Source organism: Leucopleurus acutus (genome assembly GCF_964270905.1).
Source record: "Leucopleurus acutus genome assembly, chromosome: 14".
Taxonomy (NCBI): Eukaryota; Metazoa; Chordata; class Mammalia; order Artiodactyla; family Delphinidae; genus Leucopleurus; species Leucopleurus acutus.
The window spans coordinates 66292258-66317721 of NC_139156.1; the positions used below are offsets into that span (position 1 = coordinate 66292258).

At 36.1% G+C, this 25464-nt stretch overlaps 1 pseudogene across 1 annotated transcript; it reads right to left on the bottom strand.

Annotated features, from left to right (window-relative positions):
- Positions 1 to 21417: 21417 nt before the first annotated feature.
- LOC309971124 (mesoderm-specific transcript homolog protein-like) lies at positions 21418 to 22655 on the bottom strand (annotated as a pseudogene). Its single transcript has 2 exons — positions 21838 to 22655; positions 21418 to 21614 (listed from the first exon to the last, which is right to left on the bottom strand). The product of its transcript is annotated as a mesoderm-specific transcript homolog protein-like (transcript).
- Between the last annotated feature and the right edge of the window lie 2809 nt (positions 22656 to 25464).

A 25464-nucleotide genomic window follows, 5' to 3' on the forward strand; every position in this document is an offset into this window, starting at 1 on the left:
TTTGTTATTCTATTCTCTGTGACTGCTACTTACCTGAGTACCTTCTGAAGGATGATATAGCAAGTAAGACTTCTGGACCCTGTGATTCTGACCTTTGCCCTTGATTACACTATTGATTTATTTTTTCATGGGTAAATAATGGAAGATAGTTTTTTTTAATTGTCATGATATTTGTAGAAGGTCTTATGATGTTACTTCCTGTTTGCTTTTTTTCCAGTTTTATCAGTATGAGAAGAGCAAATTTTTTAAAAGCATGTATTCAGAAGTACTTGTCAACTGCAGTTTCTTTACAGTCTAGCCCAGCAGCTCTTGCTACACAAATAACTGAACTTCTTACTCTAAAGCTCACTCAGAAGCCAACTTATTATAACTTGATGTCACATGTAGCCATACTATAGCAAAAGAAAATAAATGTATGGGGATTTATGTATACACACACACACACACACACACACACACACACACACAGGCACACACATATACTTGTAAATGGGAAAGTGATTATATATGCTATACACATAAATATAGATAGTACATATATGCATCAATATATTAATATATGTACATGCATATATTAGCATATACACATATATATGATTTCTCCTTGAGCTTTTCTTCCTTATTCTAAATTTAGATTTCTGGTTTATTCATATGAACTTATAAGCTCTGCTATTTAGTGTCTATCTTTGAGAAATTGATCCATTCTCTGTGCACTTATTAAATCAAGATTCTGGTCATAAAGTACTTTGGACTGTGAGGGATTATCTAAGACAAGTTTCAACTCAAAAGGATTCTAGATAGTCAACTTTAAAGTCTTACTATTATTTTCCAATATCTCAGTGCATCTCTTTCTACTGTGAATGCATATTATCCAAATAGTTGCAAAGACTATGGAAGAAACGTGGAAAGTGTTCCTTTTCCGCTTGGCAATGTGCATTGTTTTACCTTCTGGCAAATCAAGACTACAGATCCATATAGAAAACATAGAACCCTTACTAATTTTTACCATCACTCAAAATATCTATCACATTATGTCACATACTTCTGTCTATAAATGTGTATATGTAGATGGTGTGTGTGTATACAAAATTATGTATAATAGATAATATAACAAACTTATTGATTTCAAATCAAATACATGCTTATTTGAGATTCAATTTTTAATAATAAATTTTAAAATACATATAAAATTACATGTACTCTATATAAAATTACCTACATAAATTTTTCTGAGAACTGATTTTTGTTTCAGAATGGGAAAAGTTGTGACTATTTTCTGATGCTAATAGTTATAGAAAAATGACTCACTATTTTTAATGGTTATGAGTATAGTGGTTAACAACACAAGCCTGGATTTATTATCTACTTTTACTTTCTTTTATGGGTATGACATTAGGCAAGTTAATTATCCTCTGTAACTTTGTTTCCTCATCTGTAAAATAAAAATAATAATAATTCTGAGGATCAAATGAGGGAATTAATGTAAAGCTATGAGAATTTAAAAAGTCAGTTTGTATAGTTCTTAGAACAGTTCCTGGTACATGGTAAACACTCAGTAATATTAATTGTGGTTCTTAGCTGTATCATCCATATAGAAGGGTACCATAATTTCTTTAACCAATTCATTAGCATGTGCATCTGGATTGGTTCCAGTTTTTTGCTACTGTGAACACGACTCTGATGGGCATGTTTTTATGCACATCTTTTTCCATTTATTTTCTTAGTATTTATTTCTCAAAGTAGGATTTTAGAGTGAAATTGATGCATATTTTAAAGTCTTTTGATAAATACAGTCAAATTGCCATCCAATTTTAACTCTAATCATTTGTGTACAAAACGGGAAATTGAAATATACCTTAATTTAAGATATTTTAAAGTCATTTCCAAATAATTTCAGTTTTATTGTTTTAAAGTCTTATATACACAAAAGAGAATTTTTAAATGATTTAAGTAAAATGCCATATATTTTTGTTAGATATTTAAATAGCTCAACTCATTTATTTGCAGGTAAATTATTCATTTTGTTGTTGACAATTAGAAAATTGTTTCATTCCAATTGGTTGTGTTGTATGCTTCTCAGCATATACTTGGACCAGTCCCTCCCTGGCAGTTAATGATTATGGGCTGAGAACAAAGGTTTTATTTTAAACTTTACCTAAATCAATAATAACTTAAGTAAATCTACTGCCAGAAATGTCATGGAATCTGGCATTTCATACCTAAAAAATACACTAAAGACTTGGAGTTACACACTGTTAGAATTTATTCATGCCCCTAGTACTTTTGTTCCCATGGATGTCTGAGAATTATAGATACTGATTTCATTAAATATTTAACCTTCAGGATGTATTTGTTACAATTACAGTAGCTGTTTCCCCCACGTGCCCAGCCAGTGTTTGAAAGCAATATCCCCACACCCAACCAAAAGATATATTGTTTGAAAAAGCTTTCAGATTCAGTTTGGAACAACAAAATAATTCAATATGAGCTGATGTAAAAAATAAAATAGTTTCAATTTTGTTCTTATTGCTGGCCTTTTCCTGTGCTTCTTGATTTAGTGGTCGTCATAAAAGTTTAAAGTGAGTTAACTGTTTTATGTCATACAGTGCAGGCTATATCTTCACTTTAAAGAGACCTCTGTTAAAGAAGAAAGAACTCTGAGACAGCCTCTAAAATGAGTCAAGTTGGAAAGCTTATGCTTTCCCTGGAGTCTTTGTGTTCTGCTGGTTGCCGGGTGTCAGAGCATCTGCTCTGGAAGTTGTTGATGTCACACAGCAGCAGGGGAAGAACACTTGATTTTCTGTAATTGATTTTATTCTTTAGGATGAGGATGTCTGCTTCTGCTTTTGCAGGAGGACTTAATGGAGTTTTATAGATATTTTAAAAATGTAGACAGTCATGCTTACAGTTTTAGGCACTCTGTTTGCCGGAGGTGGAATTGTCAGGGTAAATAGGAGGCTATAGGGAGAGACCTTGTATCCTCAATGCCTGAAGGGAACCAGTCAGAGACCAAACAATTAGTGGCAGCTTGTGCATGTCAGAAGCTCTAGCAAACACACAGTCAATTATTAAATGGGTTTTGCCACCGGGTGAATGTACTTCCGTGTAGGCAGTATGAAATTGCAATCAAGCTGATCAAATGCCAGTTTTTTGCTAAGGAGTAAAATAGGGACTTGGTGGAGAAGAGTATGTGCAAGCTAAACTAAAATGATCGTCAGCTTGACATGAATAAATTACTTTTTTCCTTAAGAAAAAAATCATCAACTCAATATGGATTAATTTCTTAAGGTTTGTCAGGAGTTTCAAAATAAATCCAATAAAATGTCCTATTTTACCTTTAAATTGTTTTCTAATATTAAAAAACAAAAGCAACTGAACCGGGTCCTGCTACTTGGCAGAAAGCCACTCACATTCATGCTCTTCTCTTTTGTCTCCTACACACTCCCCTGTTCTAATAAGCATCATTTTAATGAATTGCTGACTACTTTATCGACTGGCCTCAGAACTTGGTCAGTTCTTACTGAATTGGAATCAGTAACTTAGGAAGTGTACATTGCAGTTCAGTCCAAATCAGTTAGTAAACATTAATAAGGACAGTAATAACATTCCTGCCCTCATTAGAATCCATCAAGTCTCAATTGCTTAATAAGGCTTTATTAGTGAAAACTAGAAGCATACAATACTTAAATACTGGGGAAATGAAGAACTATGCAAAGATATTTTAGTAATAACCAAAGTTTTGCCTAATGAGGCACAAAGAAGAAAAAAACCCACCTCCCAACCTTATATAATGCCATGTTATGGGGCCATAGAAATTTTCTGATTCCAAAATAGGAATGCAAATTTGTATTTGACATGCTTAAGTAGTTTACATGTTAATAAAGTTAGAAAAGTTTAATGGGAGTTACAATAATCCCACTCTATTATATACTTCTGAGGGGCAATTTTGCTGTTTGAGTTATAAGAAAATTTTTGTAAGGAAGAATCTCTTAGCTGATGACAAAATAAACTGATTTTGGGCAAAATTAACTTGGAGAAAATGAACAGATGCCCAAGCAGTGGATTTTTAACTTAACCCTTTTAATTGATGGCAAATGTCACAGAAAGCCATCCACTATTTTCTTGTCAGAACTGCAGAGGAGAAAAACAAGATTTTATGGCTGAATATTTCAACTTCCACCTCTGAAATCTGTGTCATGTCAGGGGTGCTACATCAAGCAAGAAGACCAGCAAATCCAAGAAGAATTTATTTCACAAAGAATAAAATATAGCATACTTTAGAAATATGATCTACTAGTTTAACAAAAGAATATTCCAGAATTCTGAATCATGCAAACAGAAGATGCCTTTTCATCATCTTGGAAACAATTTTTAATCAATAACCAAAATAAAGCAAAACAAAACAAAAAAGCAACTAAACACTATCATGTTCTTATCAATCCTCAGCAATTTATAATAAAATAAAATTCAGTTTCTAATACCATAGGCTTAATAATGAAGACGTCTTCAATAAAATGCAGCTATATTGTTATCAATATATATCATACCTGTTATGATGAGTACTAACATATTTATCAAAGGAGTAATTATAATAAATGTAGAAGATTAGGCATTATAATAAAGGTAGAAGATTCAGATTATTTCTGAAGCACTTTATTCTAGTAGGAAGAATAAAATATTCTGATATTATTTTACATATATGAATTTTAATTATGAATTATATACATCACATGACAGAAATGTCAGAAAATATTGCAAAGGATAAAATTGAAACCCACAATCTTTTCTTTAACATGGATATAATCAGAAGTGGTATTAAGATATTAATAACTAGTTAGTTGATATTCTTCAAATATTTGAAATTATACATTATTTGTAAAATGAAGAGTTTGGCATTTTCCAAAGAGTGTGCTAACCTTTGCCCTCACCTTCTTTGAGTTAATCTCTTGGCCCCTGGAATGTTGTGTGTGATAGGCATGTCTTGGTTTATTTGAGGACTTTGGGTCATTCTTGAAAAAGTGACCTCAGGCGGGGCTTTGGTTCATGTGATATGAATCACCTGGAGACTGAAGTCAGCCATGTGGGCAATCAATCAATCAATCAATCATGCCTACATAATGAAACCTTAATAAAAACTGGGCACTGGAGCTTGGGTGAACTTCTCTGGTTGTCAGTAATCTGAGCGTATTGTCACACATCAACGCTGGAAGAGCAATGTGTCCTCACTTCAGGGAGAGAGGACAATAGAAGGTTTATGTGAGAACCCTCCTAAATCTGACCTGTGAGTCTCTTACTTTGGCTTCTCTTAATCTGTATCCTTTCCTCGTAACGAATTTTAGCAGTGAGTGTAACAGCTTTCAGTGACTTCTGTGCATCTTTCTAGTGAATCATCAAACCTGAGGGTGGTTTTGGGAACCACCTGAATTTACAGGTGGTGTCAGAAGTGAGCACAATTCTCAGGACTCTGGCCTCTAATTCTGTTGTTGCCTAAACTCCTTGTAATCTCTATGTTGTACTACATGCCTTACTAGTGTTTAGTACATTTAAGTACATTTATGTACATTTAGTACTTACATACATTTAGTGTAATCCACCCATGAAATCAATCTGATAGTTTTCAAATTATTAATATTCATCAATTATTCATGTGATAACACTACTCCAATAATACACTGTTTGAACCAAGATTTAGTACATGGAACTACATTAAACTTTTAAAAAGACTTCTCCATTAAATTGATAGTCATTGTATGACTTTCATTTATAAAACATAAATGATTATCTTAATATCAACAAAAGTATTTATTATACTCTGTCCTTTCTCATCCTTTTTCCTTTTTGATCCTGTGACTGGATAATTTCAAATGACGTGTCTTTGAATTCACTGATTCTTTCCTCTGCTTGGTTGAGTCTGCTTAAGCTCTCTATTAAAAGTTTCAGTTTAATCATTGTATACTTAAGGTCCAGAATTTCTGTTTGATTCTTTTTTATGACATATCTCTTTGTTGAACTTCTCATTTTGTTCATGTATTGTTTTCCTGATTTTGTTTTAGTTGACTGTATGTGTTCTCTTGTATCTTATGTGTTTAGAGATGATTATTTTGAATTATTTGTCAAGCAATTCGTAGATCTCTATTTTTCTTTTCTTTCAGTAACAATTGTATATTTTTAAGTTGTACAACATGATGATTTGATATACATATGCATAGTGAAGTGATTACTACAGTCAAGCTAAATAACTCCCATCTCCTCACAGAGTTACCATTTTTGTGTGTGATAAAAGCACCTGAAATCTATTCTCTTAGCAGATTTCCAGTATTCAATACAGTATTCTAACTATAGTCATCATGCTGTACATTAGATACCTAGACTTATCCATTTACATTACTGAAACTTTCTATCCTTTCACTGACATCTCCCCATTTCCCTCATCCCCCATACCCCACAATTCTACTCTCTGTTTCGATGATTTCAACTCTTTCAGATTACACATGTAAGTGAGATCATGCAGTGTATGTCTTGCTGTACCTGGCTTATTATTTCACTTATCATAATGTCCTCTAGGTTCATCTATGCTATCATGAAGGACAAGATTTCCTTTTATTTTAAAGCTGAATAATATTCCATCAGATACCCATAAAGATATAGATATAGTCATGTCGATTTCATATCTTGGCTATTGTAGGTCTCCATTTCTTTTTTTCTTTTGTAAAATATATTGATGGAATTCATTTCTTATTTTTTTAACATCTTTATTGGAGTATAATTGCTTTACAATGGTGTGTTAGTTGCTGCTTTATAACAAAGTGAATCAGTTATACATATACATATGTTCCCATATCTCTTCCCTCTTGCGTCTCCCTCCCTCACACCCTCCCTATCCCACCCCGCTAGGTGGTCACAAAGCACCGAGCTGATCTCCCTGTGCCATGCGGCTGCTTCCCACTAGCTATCTATTTTACATTTGGTAGTGTATATATGTCCATGCCACTCTCTCACTTTGTCCCAGCTTACCCTTCTCCCTCCCCATATCCTCAAGTCCATTCTCTAGTAGGTCTGCATCTTTATTCCCCTCTTACCCCTAGGTTCTTCATGACCTTTTTTTTTTTTCCTTAGATTCCATATATATGTGTTAGCATACAGTATTTGTTTTTCTCTTTCTGACTTACTTCACTCTGTATGACAGACTCTAGGCCCATCCACCTCACTACAAATAACTCAATTTTGTTTCCTTTTATGGCTGAGTAATATTCCATTGTATATATGTGCCACATCTTCTTTATCCATTCATCTGTTGATGGACACTTAGGTTGCTTCCATGTCCTGGCTATTGTAAATAGAGCTGCAATGAATGTTTTGGTACATGACTCTTTTTGAATTCTGGATTTCTCAGGGTATATGCCCAGTAGTGGGATTGCTGTGTTGTATGGTAGTTCTATCTTTAGTTTTGTAAGGAACCTCCATACTGTTCTCCACAGTGGCTGTATCAATTTACATTCCCACCGTGCAAGAGTGTTCCCTTTTCTCCACACCCTCTCCAGCATTTATTGTTTCTAGATTTTTTGATGATGGCCATTCTGACCGGTGTGAGATGATAGCTCATTGTAGTTTTGATTTGCATTTCCCTAATGATTAATGATGTTGAGCATCCTTTCATGTGTTTGTTGGCAGTCTGTATATCTTCTTTGGAGAAATGTCTATCTAGGTCTTCTGCCCATTTTTGGATTGGGTTGTTTGTTTTTTTGTTATTGAGCTGCATGAGCTGCTTGTAAATTTTGGAGATTAATCCTTTGTCAGTTGCTTCATTTGCAAATATTTTCTCCCATTCTGAGGGTTGTCTTTTGGTCTTGTTTATGGTTTCCTTTGCTGTGCAAAAGCTTTGAAGTTTCATTTGGTCCCATTTGTTTATTTTTGTTTTTATTTCCATTTCTCTAGGAGGTGGGTCAAAAAGGATCTTGCTGTGATTGATGTCATAGAGTGTTCTGCCTATGTTTTTCTCTAAAAGTTTGATAGTTTCTGACCTTACATTTAGGTCTTCAATCCATTTTGAGTTTATTTTTGTGTATGGTGTTAAGGAGCGTTCTAATTTCATACTTTTACATGTACCCGTCCAGTTTTCCCAGCACCACTTACTGAAGAGGCTGTCTATTCTCCACTGTATATTCTTGCCTCCTTTATCAAAGATAAGGTGACCATATGTGTGTGGGTTTATCTCTGTGCTTTCTATCCTGTTCCATTGATCTATATTTCTATTTTTGTGCCAGTACCACACTGTCTTGATTACTGTAGCTTTGTAGTATAGTCTGCAGTCAGGGAGCCTGATTCCTCCAGCTCCATTTTTCGTTCTCAAGATTGCTTTGGCTATTCGGGTTCTTTTGTGTTTCCATACAAATTGTGAAATTTTTTTGTTCTATTTCTGTGAAAAATGCCAGTGGTAGTTTGTTCTAGTTCTGTGAAAAATACCAGTGGTAGTGCATTGAATCTGTAGATTGCTTTGGGTAGTAGAGTCATTTTCACAATGTTGATTCTTCCAATCCAAGAACATGGTATATCTCTCCATCTATTTGTATCGTCTTTAATTTCTTTCATCATTGTCTTATAATTTTCTGCATACAGGTCTTTTGTCTCCTTAGGTAGGTTTATTCCTAGATATTTTATTCTTTTTCTTGCAATGGTAAATGGGAGTGTTTTCTTAATTTCACTTTCAGATTTTTCATCATTAGTGTATAAGAATGCCAGAGGGCTTCCCTGGTGGCGCAGTGGTTGAGAGTCTGCCTGCCGATGCAGGGGACACAGGTTCGTGCCCCGATCCAGGAGGATCCCACATGCCACGGAGCAGCTGGGCCCGTGAGCCATGGCTGCTGGGCCTGCGCGTCCGGAGCCTGTGCTTCGCAACGGGAGAGGCCACAGCAGTGAGAGGCACGCGTACTGCAAAAAAAAAAGAATGCCAGAGATTTCTGTGCTTTGATTTTGTATCCTGCTACTTTACCAAATTCATTGATTAGCTCTAGTAGTTTTCTGGTAGCATCTTTAGGATTCTCTATGTATAGTATCATGTCATCTTCAAACAGTGACAGCTTTACTTGTTCTTTTCTGATTTGGATTCCTTTTATTTCTTTTTCTTCTCTGATTGCTGTGGCTAAAACTACCAAAACTATGTTGAATAAGAGTGGTGAGAGTGGGCAACCTTGTCAGGTCTCCATTTCTTTAAGATCAGTTAGTTGAGATTTATTTTGTTCCTTTGGTAGTGTTATGTTTCCCTAATTATTCACAATCCTTGTAGCTTATGTGGTGTCTGTGCATTTGAAGAAGCAGTCACCTCTTCCAGTCTTTACAGACTGGCTTTGGCAAGGAAAGCTCTTCACTAGTGAGCCCAGCCAAGATTCTGGGTGGGTTGGTTGCTGGGGTCTGTGGGTGAGTCTGCAAGAAAGCCCTCTACCAGGGTCCATGGGCTGGCTGTTGAGATCCACCCACTGCTTGTTGAAAGTTCCTACCCCCCTTTTTTTTTTTTTTTTTTTTTTGGTACGCGGGCCTCTCACTGCTGTGGCCTCTCCCGTTGCAGAGCACAGGCTCCGGACGCGCAGGCTCAGCGGCCATGGCTCACGGGCCCAGCCGCTCCGCGGCATGTGGGATCTTCCTGGACCGGGGCACGAACCCGTGTCCCCTGCATCAGCAGGCAGACTCTCAACCACTGCACCACCAGGGAAGCCCCCTACCCCCTTTTTTTATTCTTAGTTACCTCTAAGTGATTCAGCTTTGCCTATTCCCTCAGTGTTTGGGGGAAGGCACAGCAAAAGCAGACCTCTCAGGTAGTACCTTGAAAGGCTGAGGAAGTTGAAAGCCCACTTCACTTCTCTTTCCCCCGGAGGAGAACTTGTGAACAAGAAGCTGCACTAGCTTGAGGTAGGGGTGATGTAGTTAAAGTGTAACCTTTCTTCTGAACTCTTTTCAATGAATTTTTTCTCCTTTCTGTGCTCCACTGGGGTCCTGTGACCCATCACCTGGATTCTGAGCTCTCACGAAGGTGTTTTCATCTGTGGCATCTATGGATGGTTGTTAAATTAGTGTTTCTGTGGGGAGGGGGGGGAATGGAACCTCCCATTATGCCATCTTGCTGACATCACTCTATCTTTTCTCCGCTTCAAAACTAACAGTAATTGCATTAAAACATTTTTAACCCTTACAGTATTGTCTGTGATTTTATAAGTTCAACATCTCTATCTTCAATATCAACGTATTAGATCATGGAAATTTACTGGGCTGCCTAAAATGAAGGCCCAATGTTATCTGCTCCTCAACATCTGTGAAACCCAGAGGGCCTTGAATGACCTAAACACACATTTCCCACTCTGCTTTCATGGTAAGCCTCTCTAGAAAAACAGCACACCCCCATTTATCTCTGAGTAGCTTTTCCAGTTCCCTGTCAGCCTGAAGAATTATTCATACTAGTCCATCACATCCTTGGGTGTGAACTGAGGGGCACCTCACTCTCTTGATAGTACAAAACTTGCCTCCTAAAGCTCTGGTTGTTCACTCTGTTCCTGGTTATAACCCTTGTCAGGCCCTGGATGATGTATGGTGTCCTCATCCCCTAGGCTATGCATTACTAATTAATGGCCATCAATCTCATCTGTCTGATATAAAGTATGGGATGTTTGATCATCCCCATAATCCTAGAGTGGGAATCTCTTCCTCTACAACAGGGTGGATATGAGGTGATTAAAACAATACCACCCGCTTAAATTTAAGTAATCTCTCTGGGTATCAGTTTCTTCATCAGTACAATGTGGATGATAGTGATAACTGTAATATTAATAGGGTTAAATATATGTTTAGAACTGTGTGCAGCATAGACTGAACACTACATAAGCATTATATTTCATTTTGAATAATTAAATTATGTTGTAATGTCTTATATATGTGGGAATTCAGTTGATTTTAATAAACTATCCCATTAAATGGCAATAAAATTCAACTCTTATGATCAAAAGTGGTATCCACACCTGGGTGCTACCTAGACCCCAACAGCCCAAAATCTTTGTCTTCTACTCATACTCCTTTTCTGTTGCTTACAACCCCTCTCAGAGCCCCTTTTCCCAGCCAGCATTTGATTTGATTCTCATTACTGTCTATGGCTTCATTCCCAGTCTCTCTCACTCTATTGAGGCAAGTCCCATATACACTGCAGTTTGTGTTAATGCTAATTAGAGGGTAACTGTGAAGGAAAGCTGTCTAATGGCACAGAGCCATAGTCTGTGGGGAATGCAAAATGGGACTGAGAATTTGTTCTCTGAGGTACTGTCATCACCATCATATAAGGCACAACCTTTATTTGTATCCAGGCCTACTCTTGACCATGAAGAAAAATAAAAGGAGGTGTTCAAAAGCCATTGTAACCTGGCTGATTTACAGGCATGGGACAGGGCAAGGAAGACTGATAGCTCTCCTTGAAAGGCGGAACTCTTGGGGCTACCTAGCAGAAACTGTACCAACCAAAACCGACAATAGACATAGTTGGAGTAAAATCCTATCGGCCCCCAGTGTGTAGGTTCAGAGACTCTAAGGAACTTTCCCAGGTAGCTGGGACAGTGGGTAGAGTGAGACACTCAGAACATTTAAGAATTTGATGAAAAACATGAAGAACTTTTATGTCTTCACAATCTATACAAACCACAAAGGTATGTATCAACTAACTATCAGTCTTGTCTACGATCACACTTTTATTCATTTTTAAACTATTATTAAAGATGATTTCACTCTTGTGATTTAATGAATAAAAGTTAAAAAGTAGAGTGATGCAAAACAGTAGAGTTTTACTGGTGTATGGAATTATCTTATTGGACCTTAATAGCAATACATTTCATTTGCTAATAAGAAAGATATCTCCAAAACTGTGTTTCAGAAAAGGGACCTCCAGGGTCAAGCTAGGTCAGTATTTGAGCAGGATTGATGCCAGCAAGCACAGCTGCTTCTGGAATATTTTTCAGTAAAAGGAAGATCACCCTCTGAGTCATCTCAAATTAAATCTTTGTCACGGGCCTGTGTGTGTTTTAAAGGGATGCCTATAATCAAAGGTCCAATCATTAGCAACTTTGGACATAATATCAGGATAGCAATGCAACTATTCGAACACTCAAGACTGAATAAATACCACCTCTCTGTGGTTATGAAAATAGTAAATTCCAGATGATCCACCATCAATAGTTCAGCTACCCCATCGAGGGTTACTAGCACCTGTCAGTTCTCCCTGCTATCCAGTGATAACGCACAGCATCTGTTCTCTTTCCCACTGCCATAGCATTTCTGGGTATTGTGTTATTGAAATATCACCAATGAGTTAAATGAGTGTAGACATTTTGGAAGGAATGGATGCAGTTTTAATCCTTCAAATGAGACTAGTAAACATAGGAATAGTGAGCCTATACCTTAAAAAGAGAAAACTGAATGAGGTAGGACTGTTTTCATTGTAGAAATGGATGCAAAGAAATGTAAGTTTTTGGGAAATCTGGTAGGATCCCAATTAAGAAAATAATGGGAAGATTTTCCCCTACTCCTTGGGTTGGTAAAATAGATCTGGGAAGGCCCATTGTGAACAGGTATCCTCACCTTGTAGTCTTAAAATAAACATGTAGGGAATTGTAAGAAACACATAAATTTTACAAGATAGCCCAAACACGACTCTTAACGGTTTACTGAGAAGAGTGGAAAAGTACAGATAGGTTGCCATTTTATATCAAAGAAATTCTGACCTAAGCCTGAAGGAACGTGCTTGCTATCAAAATGAAATACTTTGTTGTAACTTAAGAGATAAGGTTCACATCTTTTGAACTTGGCTTAAGCCATACCTGGGGCATTGGCACCTAGGACAGTAAGACCTTTAGTTTTAACTTTCTGTTAACTAAGCAAGTTCCCAGAATTTCACCATATTTTTGTTTGTTTGTTTTTTATAAACTTATTTATTTTTGGCTGCATTGGGTCTTTGTTGCTGTGCATGGGTTTCCTCTAGTTGTGGTAAGCGAGGGCTACTCTTTGTTGCAGTGCATGGGCTGCTCATTGTGGTGGCTTCTCTTGTTGCGGAGCATGGGCTCTAGGCAAGCAGGCTTCAGTAGTTGTGGCACTCGGGCTCAGTAGTTGTGGTTTGCGGGCTCTAGAGCTCAGGCTCAGTAGCTGTGGAGCATGGGCTTAGTTGCTCCACAGCTTGTAGGATCTTCCTGGACTAGGCTCAAACCCATGTCTCCTGCCCTGGGAGGCGGGTTCTTAACCACTGCACCACCAGGGAAGTCCCATGTTTGTTTGTTTTTAATTGCAAGGTTTAACAGTGCAGATATGTGGTGTAAAATAATAACAACAGTAACAATAATAATAAATTACAATGCACTTTGCCCTAATCTATCATACCGTATTCATCACTACCAACACCTCAAATTTAAGATGGATGGGGAAAAAAATAGAGTGGGCTGAAAATACTGAATTATCATAAAATCCCCGTATTTCTGGAATTGTTATCACTGTTCTATGAATGAGGGACCAAGACTCATTTAAGTATTTTATCAAAGCTCACACAGCTAATAAATGCAGAAGCTGGAAATTCAAACATATCATGTGTGATTTTATACCTTGTGTGCTTTTCTCTAAACCTTGCTGCCTACCAAACAATTCTATTTTGTTATCCTAATCAAAAGGAAACAGCATATTCTCCTTAGTGAGCAATAGATAAAGAGAACAAGGTCAGCCCTGAGTAAAATGATAAAGGAAGACTCAGTTGTGGTTTGGTTTGGTTTGGTTTGGTTTTTATGTTTACCTGTCTATTATAAAAGATATAACTTAGGAACAGCCAAATGGAAAAGATGCATAGGATGAGGATTGGCGGTGGGGTGGTTGCAGGAAGAGGGACCCCTTCCAGGGCCCAAGAGTGGGCTCTTGTCTAAGACTTGGAAATGAATTGTCTGAGGAGACACCTGTACTGACAATGCAAGAGACTTTATTGAAAAGGGGCACCTGGCCTGAGAGCAGCAAGGTAAGGGAACCCAGGAGAACGGCTCTGCCACATGGCTCGTGAGCTCAAGTTTTATGGTAATGAGGTTAGTTTCCAGGTTGTCTCTGGCCAATCATTCTGACTCAGCATTCTTCCTGGTGGCGTGCGCATCACTCAGCCAAGATGATGAGCGAGAAGGATTCTGGGAGGTTGGTAGGACATAGGGACTGGCATCTCCTCTCTCCTTTTGACCTGGTTGGTGGTAGCTTGTTAGTTCTGAGTTCCTTACGAGGACCTCCTATTGTAAGATAACTTATGCAAGTGGTTACTATCGTGCCTGGCCAGGGTGGGTGGTTTTGGTCAGTGGTTCCCCTAACAAGTCCCTGCTGAGAGACTTCCTACTCAAGATACTCCGCAGGAATTGGGGGGGTGGAAGTGTCTTTCTTCTGTAACTACTTCCTTCTGAGAGTGGGCATAGTCCTGCCTAGTACAGTAGAAGTCTCTCTCCACCTGATCATCACTGTTTCTCCTCTACTTGTACTAATAAAGTTAATAAGGTTACCATGTCATATGCCCCTTAACCTCTAGGTAAATTGTAAAGCTACCAAGAAGAAACTGAAGATAACCCTTCTTTCTGTTATTACAAATATCCAAGTTGAAGAAACAATGCTTGGTATTCCAGAAGAGAAGCAGTGTAAGGTGAGGGACTTTGAAAAGATATAGACAGGAACAGAGAAAGGGAAAGAGTTTTCTCCAAGTCTCAAGAGGGATTTGAGGTACACAGATTCTTCAAGATGTAGGACCTACGTCTTATTCTTTTCAAATGTTCAAGAATATAGCTAAATGCATAGAGAGACTTGAAAATGTTCTCATTCTCTGGGGATATTGAAAGCCACAGAATCATTTTAACTTCAAAACAATCATATGGACGTGGTCCATGAGCATCTCAATAGTAACCCATATGGAACAATATGGAACAGTGGGATGATTTCATAAGTAAAATGAAATGCTTTGATGAGGAGCCTCAAAAATATGAACACAGAGGGAACTCCAGTAATGACAGATGTAGTTTTCTGCCAGCCCAATGGGATGCGGACTCAGTATTCAATTTGACTTTACTGAAAAAACTTTTATAAATGATAATTCATTCATATCCCCTTTTGTGGAATGAGGATCTTATTGGTTTACCTAGGTTGAAAACAAACTATCTATATCCCGGACTGTATAATTAAAACCAAACAAACAAACAAATTTGAAAACATATTCCACTAAACTTGAAATAAAGGGAGAAAATATTTTGTCTTGGCTCTTTTAACTGGTTGAGAGACATTGAAACTCTTATATAATCATTTTCCACTGTAGGTTCTAATCTATAAAGTAAGAGATTTTAATTAGGATATCAATATAGTTGCTTTCTAATATAATATTCAATGAACAGGATAACTATATAACATCAGCTAAACTGAGAAATTGTTTAGCAAAAAAGTGTCAAAATAATAAAATTATATACTTTAAAATGTTTATTTATTAGTTGACAAATTGCTTTCATTTTATTAGGAGACCTGTAAATACTGTGTTTCAAAATTATTTTAGCTCTGCACATTAGAGCAAAAATCTTTATATTGATTACTAAATATCTGAATATCAAAAATAACATTCACATTTAGTTATGTTTTTCTCTGCATAGCCCTCTAAAATTCAGTGCCACTCATTTTATTTTATTTTTTGAAGAATATGTGGTTTTCAGTACAGATATATTTTAATTATACTTGCCTATATCCTTCTTCAAACTTTTATTTTAGGGTTAATAAGCCTAAATTGTGTACATTTTCAATTGATTTTTCTCTGTGAACCGTAATATTTTCAATTGAAAAAATATCATTGTTATCAAAATCTATAGGCCCTTTAGGTCATAGTTAAAATATTTTCATAGGTATTTTTTCCCCTCATTTCCCAGTTCCTACTTTGGAATATACTTTTATAAGAATTAAAATGTCTGTGATATTTGAATATTTAACTAAATTTAGATGCTACAAAGTTGTATACCTTTGAAATTTATTTTCATTCTGGAACAGAATATAAATTAATCCAATTAAAAATTGAAGCTCCATCAATAATTTCTTCCATAGGTTGAAATAATCCAAAAATAAGTATAGAATTTTAAAGTTGTGACATAAGCATCATTTGTGCTCTGTTTAATTCGTAACATCCCTCTCACTTTTATAAAGATAAATGTCAATGTCTTCTTGGTTGCAAGCATTTTTTTAAAAATTGTAATTTGATCAGTTTCAAAGGCTGAGTTTTTTGGTCCTTCATTTATTGAAATATTTGATTAAATGTTTCCAAAGATTGAGAACAAAATGCAAACAAAAATTTAAAAACTCAGTTGCAAGATATTCAATGGGATTGTAAATTATTTAGTTTGATTTACAAGAGTATTTCAAAAGCTCACGTATTTCTAAAATACAGTTAATAACAGGCAACAGTGAAAGTGCTGTCATGCTGAAGCACTTTTTTTTTTTTCTATTCAACATCAGTTTTGTCACAAATATTTTGTAGGCCAGTTACTGTAACTATGTATTTATAAGAACATTTATACATTTTGACAACTTAAATTTCTATTTGAATTGGTAGAATATTGTGACTTAATTGTAATCAATTTTAAATTATATGTGTTCTTCAACCAAATTCAAGCACATTTCTGTGTCCTAGATATCTTAATTTCCTAAGAACATTATTTTTAACTTAATAGAATTCTCCATTAAAATTTTTATTTATATTATCAACACATAGGGGAATAATTTTATTTTTAATGTTGAACTCTTAATCTGTATTTACAGTAGTATTGGTAATATGTTTCAAGTTTGACAAAATAAATTTTTTTGATATTATAAATTGAATTTTAAAAAGCCAACCTTTCTTAAAAGTCTAATTTTTTTCAAGTTTTCAATGACACTGATATACATCTGTTGAAGAGGTTAACACTTTAAGAGCTATCACGTCACTTTTTGTATGTCTACAAAAGAAAACACCTTGGAATCAAAAATGAAAGAAAATTATTTCAATGATTTTTTTAGCCAAAAATAATGTCCTGATTCTTGAAGGAAACATACACTCATTTACTGCAGCTACAAGTGTGAAAATGTAGTCTTCAGTTTCAATCTTCCTAAATCTTCCTACTTACATGTGAAGTATTTAGATGCAGAGCTTTCTTCTGTAGATATGTGTCTTCTTGTTTTCATGCATTAGTGAAATCAATATCGTTCCCATGGTGGATGATAAATGTCAACAAACATTTTGTTCAAGTTGTATGTTTCTCATCAACTCTTCAAGGAACAGCAATTAAGTCTCTAATTTTTCATTAAAGATGTACTTTACATATTTAGTTCATTGATAACATTCCATTTTATTGCCAAGGAAAAAACCATTTCAATACAATAAGCTCTCCATTGAATACCTCTCTCTGTCGCTCAAAGCTGAACAGCTCAGTATCTATTCCCACGCCTATTTCTGACCCTAGCATAAATTTCCCAGTTTCCAACTGACCTCCCCAGTTAGCAGCCTGAGGCTTAGAATATTCTAGGTCACTAAGCATGGATCATGGGAGCTCAGTGGCTGGTACCCTAAGTAGTCAGCAGGGGCAGCAGCATCATAAATTTATCACCACTGACAGCAGAAAGAGTAAGCTATCCCTAGCTGTAGATGTGTTAGAGTTCCAGCACATATCATTTAATCAGCAAAGCCCTTGTTTCTGTCCTTGAAAGAAAATGTTAATAGTGCTCCTTCTGGAAGGCATCATGTTATTTCTGGTCATCTTTCAGATTTCACTAGAGTGAAATATCTTCACTGCACGTGCATTTCAGAAGCTATTAAACAAGAACATAGCAGAAGTTAAAACCATAAATGGAGGTCAAATTCATCCTGGCTTATTTTAATGGAACTATTATTAAAAATAGTTTATTGAAAAAATAAATCCAAGACAAAGCTTGAAGCAGACTGAATGTCTAGACAATAGGTATAAATTGGGACTGTTCTGGCCACTTGGATGTATGGTTATCTTAATCATGTATTATTGATTTATAGAGGGAATTCACTTTTCTTTTTGAAATTGCTAGGGCTGTATAGAGTTAAGTGGTTAATTTTTAACTATTTGTTGAAGCTGCTAAATTATTGGAAAGAGTGCTGAAAAAATTTCCTCCTGAAAAAGAGAGTTACAAGCTAACAATTCCAAGGGCTTTTGATCAAAGAATATGGCTGCCTCAGCAAAATAATGACTCCTTATTCATGATAAGAATATGAGATGGCATGTAGTTATTTTAATGATAGTATGAGTTTTTATTACTTAGATAATGGCAACGATATGAAGATGGCTATAATAGCTGTGAGTTGATTTCAAAGTCTATAATGAAAATAAGTTGGAGAATGATTTTTTGCCAATAAATCAAACTTAAAATCAGAAATAAAAAATAAAAATGGCCAAATGCTCATGAGACTATAAGATAGATGTATGAATGTAAAAGTTACCAGTTTTTAGCATTAACCATAAAATAAAGAAAAAGAAAAATACTAATACTTTGGTCAAAATTGTTCCAGACAACTTGATAATATCCCACCTATGTTTAATTTATGTAATTATATAGTTAATCTACATATCACATTCCAGTGAGAGTAAACCAGCTTTCCAAAGGAAAATAATAAATTGGGGCAGGATGAAGATAAAAATAGAAAAAATAAGATAAAGCCGAAAGTGGCATCAGAACTCAGAATTCATGAGTTTTTAAACATTGCCAGGTAGGTTTCATAAATTATCTTCTTGAGTATCACCACAGTTGATACAAAGAGAAAAATCAAGAATATTGTGTCTTTACTTTATTCACAAGCTAATGATAAGCTAGATTCTCAGGAAAAGTGGGCCTCTTTTTGATAGTATATTATTTTAAGGCTATATCTACACTCTTAGATTTGGTTAATTCATTTATTAGTTCTCCTGAAAAAGGGAAAGAACTTTTAGCTAGCATTTCTTATCCTGTTACTTGAATCAATCAAAGTTCATTAGCTCTTCCCTGCCAGGAGCTCCAAACATACTTTAAACTTTTGAAAATTCATGTTGGAGGTGCCTTTTTTTAACACTTAAGTACCCACTGATGTGATATGCCATTTCTAGAGGAACTATTTATATTTCATATGTGGATTTAATTATATATTGTCCTTCAAATGAATTTCTATATCTTTTATATTTTGGTTTTAAGTTTCTGTTTGAAATGTAGCTTATAATTTTAGCTGCAATTTGTGGTCCAGGTGCAGAGTAAAACCCTAGTTCCTAAACTGTCCCAAAATGGATTTTACTTTTGTGTATATTTAAAATTTATTCTAAATTTTAATGTGTTATTTGCACAACTATTATGAGAAATATGTATAAATATTTTAAAAGTTTAATTAATTTTGTATCCTGCTACTTTACCAAATTCATTGATTAGCTCTAGTAGTTTTCTGGTAGCATCTTTAGGATTCTCTATGTATAGTATCATGTCATCTGCAAACAGTGACAGCTTTACTTCTTGTTTTCCGATTTGGATTCCTTTTATTTCTTTTTCTTCTCTGATTGCTGTGGCTAAAACTTCCAAAACTATGTTGAATAATAGTGGTGAGAGTGGGCAACCTTGTCTTGTTCCTGATCTTAGTGGAAATTCTTTCAGTTTTTCACCATTGAGGACAATGTTGGCTGTGGGTTTGTCATATATGGCCTTTATTATGTTGGGGAAAGTTCCCTCTTTGCCTACTTTCTGCAGGGTTTTTATCATAAATTGGTGTTGAATTTTGTCGAAAGCTTTCTCTGCATCTATTGAGATGACCATATGGTTTTTCTCCTTCAATTTGTTAATATGGTGTATCACATTGATTTGCGTATATTGAAGAATCCTTGCATTCCTGGAATAAACCCCACTTGATCATGGTGTATGATCCTTTTAATGTGCTGTTGGATTCTGTTTGCTAGTATTTTGTTGAGGATTTTTGCATCTATGTTCATCAGTGATATTGGCCTGTAGCTTTCTTTCTTTGTGACATCCTTGTCTGGTTTTGGTATCAGGGTGATGGTGGCCTCGTAGAATGAGTTTGGGAGTGTTCCTCCCTCTGCTATATTTTGGAAGAGTTTGAGATGGATAGGTGTTAGCTCTTCTTGAAATGTTTGATAGAATTCGCCTGTGAAGCCATGTGGTCCTGGGCTTTTGTTTGTTGGAAGATTTTTTTTTTTGTCAAAATTCACTTGTATTAATAGAAAATAAACACGTATTCCAGCTGTTATACTTGAAGTTGCTAATAAAAAAAAAGAATTTAAAATCACTACTTAATAATCCTGTTTTAACTAAGACAGTGAAACTGTGGCTTAAAAAAAAAAGTATTCAGCACCTTTTGCTCATAGAACTTTCAGACTTTGTTCTTAAAGTTTCTGGAACTTTCCCATTTGTAAAGTACAGGAATTGCTGAGCTACATGAGGAACCCTCTCTGGGACAACCAACGAGAAGTTAAGCAATCAGTATATATTCAGCCTGGTAACTTGGACTCTACAACAATCCCCTCCTCTCCACTCTGGCTCAGGAGGGACATGCTTCTAAGCACTGAGGTATGACGAGTCCGACTGTTATTAGCTGGAAAGACCAGTTCTAACAGCAAATAACAGTAAATCTCTGGCACAGAGAGTACTGTCCTTAATGTTCTGTGATTTTAGGAAATCCTGTAAATAGCTTGGCTTTAGTTCAATTTACTCAGAAATGAAACATGTTTAATAAGATTAAACTACTCTGCTAGAATAAGTGTCTGATGGTTTAGTGTCCTTGTAAAATACATACATAATACGTGTAGGTAAATCATAGTCTTAAAGTATACTTAGAATACTGCATTATTGAAACCAAAGTCTAACAAAATGACTACAGTTAGAAGCAGCCAATGAAACTAAAGCCAAAGTTATGACAAGGGAGACTAATCCTCACTTGAAGCTGTGCCACTTAGAGAATTAAAGCCATTCAAGGCAAGGTGAAGGTGGCACCTTTAGATAATTCCAATCAGGGCCAGAAATTAGCATTTCTAAATATTTCAGAAAAGTCCATGGAAGTGTTTCAAAGACTTTTATGCAAAAGAATGTCTGTCTATCTTTCTGCATCAGTAAGTAGTAGTGCCCATCAGAATTTCCTAATAACACAAAGACAAAGGCAAGTCCCTACACTTGATCAGATGTCAAAGGAATGGGAGGTGGACTATTAGGTCACCCTTAGAGCTTCTGCTGGCTTTTTACTATATGCTGTTCACCAGTGTGAGTCAGGTGGACTTTTGTGAGAGAATAGTGTTTGGTGGCCAGGACCTCTTTTGGGCTTTTCTTGCTAAGTGGAATACACAACAGATAAGGGAATAGGGGAGGTAATACAGGGAAGCTACTCTTTCCAGCTCAGAAGGAGTTGGTGAAGCCCATATATGCATTTAAGAAGCCCACGGGATCCTCTAGCTGTCATAGTGGCTAATGCGGTCATCCAGAAAAGACACTGTGGACCGCGGCAGCGTTTTCCTGTACAGCTCCAAAAACTCTGGATAGGGATTCACTGGATCCAGTGGCCCATAGGTAAAATGAATGGGAATAGGGCTTCCCTGGTGGTGCAGTGGTTGAGAGTCCGCCTGCCGATGCAGGGGACATGGGTTCGTGCCCCGGTCCGGGAGGATCCCACATGCCGCGGAGCGGCTGGGCCCGTGAGCCATGGCCGCTGAGCCTGCGCGTCCGGAGCCTGTGCTCCGCAATGTGAGAGGCCACAACAGTGAGAGGCCCGCGTACCGCAAGAAAAAAGAAAAAAAAAAAAAGAATGGGAATAGATACAGGGGCAAGAGCTCCCACCCAGCATCTTCTAAACTTCTTCCTTTGATTGATGTACTGCAAGAGACTGTCGATAACCAAGTTCCCGTCATTGTTGCGTATCCCTGCCCACATGTCCCACAGTTCACTCTCAGAGGGTCGGGTGTATGGCTCAAAGACCGGGGTGAGACCTCGAGAGAATACGAAGAAGTTCATCAGTCGTGTGAGGATGGGTGACAGCACGCCTCCAGCTTTGAGAAGCTTTTGGAGAAGGAGAAGATGGTGAGTCTCAGGAGATATACCTCCATTTGACAGAGAGAGACTCTTGATGGTAAGTCGACCAGATCGATTCTGCTTGAACCTATAGAGCAGCTCCTGAGCAACGATATCCCCATAGTTGTGAGACAACAGGTTGATCCTATGGTTCTGGAGCCCCAGATGCTGCAAAAGAGCCTCCACGATGCTGGCCTGCTCGAATATGGAATAGTGATGTGGTCTCGGTTTGTCACTGAAGCCAAAGCCTAGGAAATCAAGGGCAATCACTCGATGAAACCTGAGGGTCACACCTTCCCAAAACTTGTACCAGTCATAGCTGGACGTTGGAAAGCCGTGTAAAAGCACAACTATCTCTGGACTTCCAACACCCACAGAGTCTTGGTAGAAGATACGCAGTCCCTTGTAGGTAAAAAATTTGCCTGATAACTTCCATGAGTGAAGAGCAGGGGAAAGCCGGGGGGGCGGGGTGGGATGTGCAGATAGGCCACAAGCAGGGGCACAGCCAACAGCCCCACCTGGACCCACCACTCCCTCATCCTGATTCAGGTAAGACCTGGGCTACAAGACTCCATGTTTGGGGACCCGGTTGCGCATGCCTGTTGGAAGATTTTTAATCACAGTTTCCATTTCAGTGCTTGTGATTGGTCGGTTCATATTTTCTATTTCTTCCTGGTTCAGTCTCGGCAGGTTGTGCATTTCTAAGAATTTGTCCATTTCTTCCAGGTTGTCCATTTTATTGGCATAGAGTTGCTTGTAGTAATCTCTCATGATGCTTTGTATTTCTGCAGTGTCCATTGTAACTTCTCCTTTTTCATTTCTAATTCTATTGATTTGAGTCTTCTCCCTTTTTTTCTTGATGAGTCTGGCTAATGGTTTATCAATTTTGTTTATCTTCTCAAAGAACCAGCTTTTAATTTTATTGATCTTTGCTATCGTTTACTTCATTTCTTTTTCATTTATTTCTGATCTGATCTTTATGATTTCTTTCCTTCTGCTAACTTTGGGGTTTTTTTATTCTTCTTTCTCTAATTGCTTTAGGCACAAGGTTAGGTTGTTTATTTGAGATGTTTCCTGTTTCTTAAGGTAGGATTGTATTGCTATAAACTTCCCTCTTAGAACTGCTTTTGCTGAGAGAATTGCATTTTTGCACATATCTGATCCATTTTATTCATGCCCTATTATTAATCTTTCCTGTCTGTCTTCCTGCCTTCCACATATCTGTTGGAGTGCTTATCAATAGGAAAGTACAGGTGAACTAGGTCAAGACTTAGATCCTACCCTCGAGGAGTGCACAGTACAGTGGAGGAGAGTGACATATTGACAGGTTATTACAATACAATATAGAACAGTGGGCACCATTAGAGTGTTGTGGATGAAGTGCTTCCCTGAGCTATTTATAGACCTCTTAGTATAATCTTGGCACAATCTTGGTAGAATTTTTGTAATTTCTTTATATTGACTGACTCCCTGTTCTATGTTTGTCCTCTCTATGGGTTCCTAAATATACAAATAAATATGCAGAAGACCACAAACAAAATTCTACTAAACATTTATTATTATATATATTTAAGAAAAATTTTGCTAGAGCTGTTGGGTAAATTCATTTGTTTATTTAAATAGTCACTTCATTATTTCTTAGTTTTACACACCATTAGTTCTCAGGTAGGTTATTTTCTCCAGATACTTGTCCAGGAAAGTATCATTTTCCTTCAATTTTTCCTGAAGCCCTAAGAGACAAGAAATAGATCTTTAATTCATTTTGAATTAGTTAAAAAATTATGTTTCTTTAATAAGAAATAGTCTTTTTGGTGATTTTTTGTTCAGTACTTCACCTAGAAGAGGGCATTTTTAATTGTTTTTATATTTATTTATACCCACAATTTTCAAAATTACATATTCCCCCTTGCTTCTGCTATCAATTTTGTATGCAAACTAACAGCTGCACAGAATAATTTGTGGCTGTTTTTCCCCAGAACTTACTCTGAGCTTCTTGAAAGAAGAAAAATAACTCATGGTTGTCTGGCTTCCTGACTCAATCATGGATTTACAATTTTGTTAAATTAAATGATCAAATTGTCAAATACTACAAAATTTTAGGGAATTAATGTTATTGGCCATCTCACTGTTTCCCATCATTTAATATATTCAGAATTTTCATTTTATTTGTAATGAATATCCTTCAGTTTTACAGAGTGGTACCATACACATATAGTAGGCCCACAATATTTTAAATATTTACTGTATCCAGAAGAATTACAGCACAGCCATGACTTTTATTAGTGTATGCTATGATCTTTGATCACTTCATTTGCTTTGAAGTTAAATAATTTTACTCTAGGTAACTATTATAAGTTTTTATTTATGAAAAAGATTCTAGCCTTTCTAAATCACTAGACTTTTTGAGCATACTTTTGGGTATGGAGTTCTTTTTTTTCATTGTATACTCTTTAATATTGAGATATTAGCCCTCTTCAAGGGAATGACACTAAAATATATAAACCAAAAAAAAAAAAAAAAAGTCCATGAAGATGAAAAAAATGTTGTGAAGAGAAAATCCACTAGTTGAAAATACAAAATTTTGTAAATATAGAAAAGTCATAATAACGAATGAAATTAAATTTACTTGACAATGGTTGTTTTAAAATGTTCATACTGGCAAGAATATGGTCAAACAAATATTCGGCCTGATAGAATGCAAATTGGTACAACCCTTTGTGGGAAACACTTTGATAATATAACTCAAGAGTCTTAAATATTCTTGTTCTTGCTGACCTTGTAAACCAATGATCTATGTATTATAAGGACTGTCTAAATTTTGGAAAATAGCTCATTGCATATGGGTTTAAACTGCATGGTTATATCATCAAAAAAAGTTAAATAGAGTAAGTCTTTAAAAAATTAGAGAAGATCAAAAAGTTCAGGAATTTCAAACTTGGCCTCTGTGAGCACAGTTCTTCTCAAAACTGCTTACCCAGTGTTTTTAATAAAAGCTGATTCCCTCTCTAGCATTCTCTATTAACTTCCTAGTAACTGAAAGCATGCAAGTCTATGATTACTGGAAGATTTATACCAAATCCCATGGATTAAGGAATTTTTAACCATTAATAATTATATTTATAAAAACCAATTATAAGTAAGTGTTATTAATGTTGAATTATTTAAAATCATACATATATGTATATATATTCACCATTAATATGAAATACAAATGTCCCTAAAATAATACACCAATAGGTTAATGGTGGTTATATTTTGGATGTGGAATTATGTGATTATTTTCTTTGCATTTTTATTTCTGAATGAATAAAAATAAAGCAAAATGCTAGTGGGACAAGGAAACATGTCTTAGATATAAGCATAAAAAAGCCACGATTC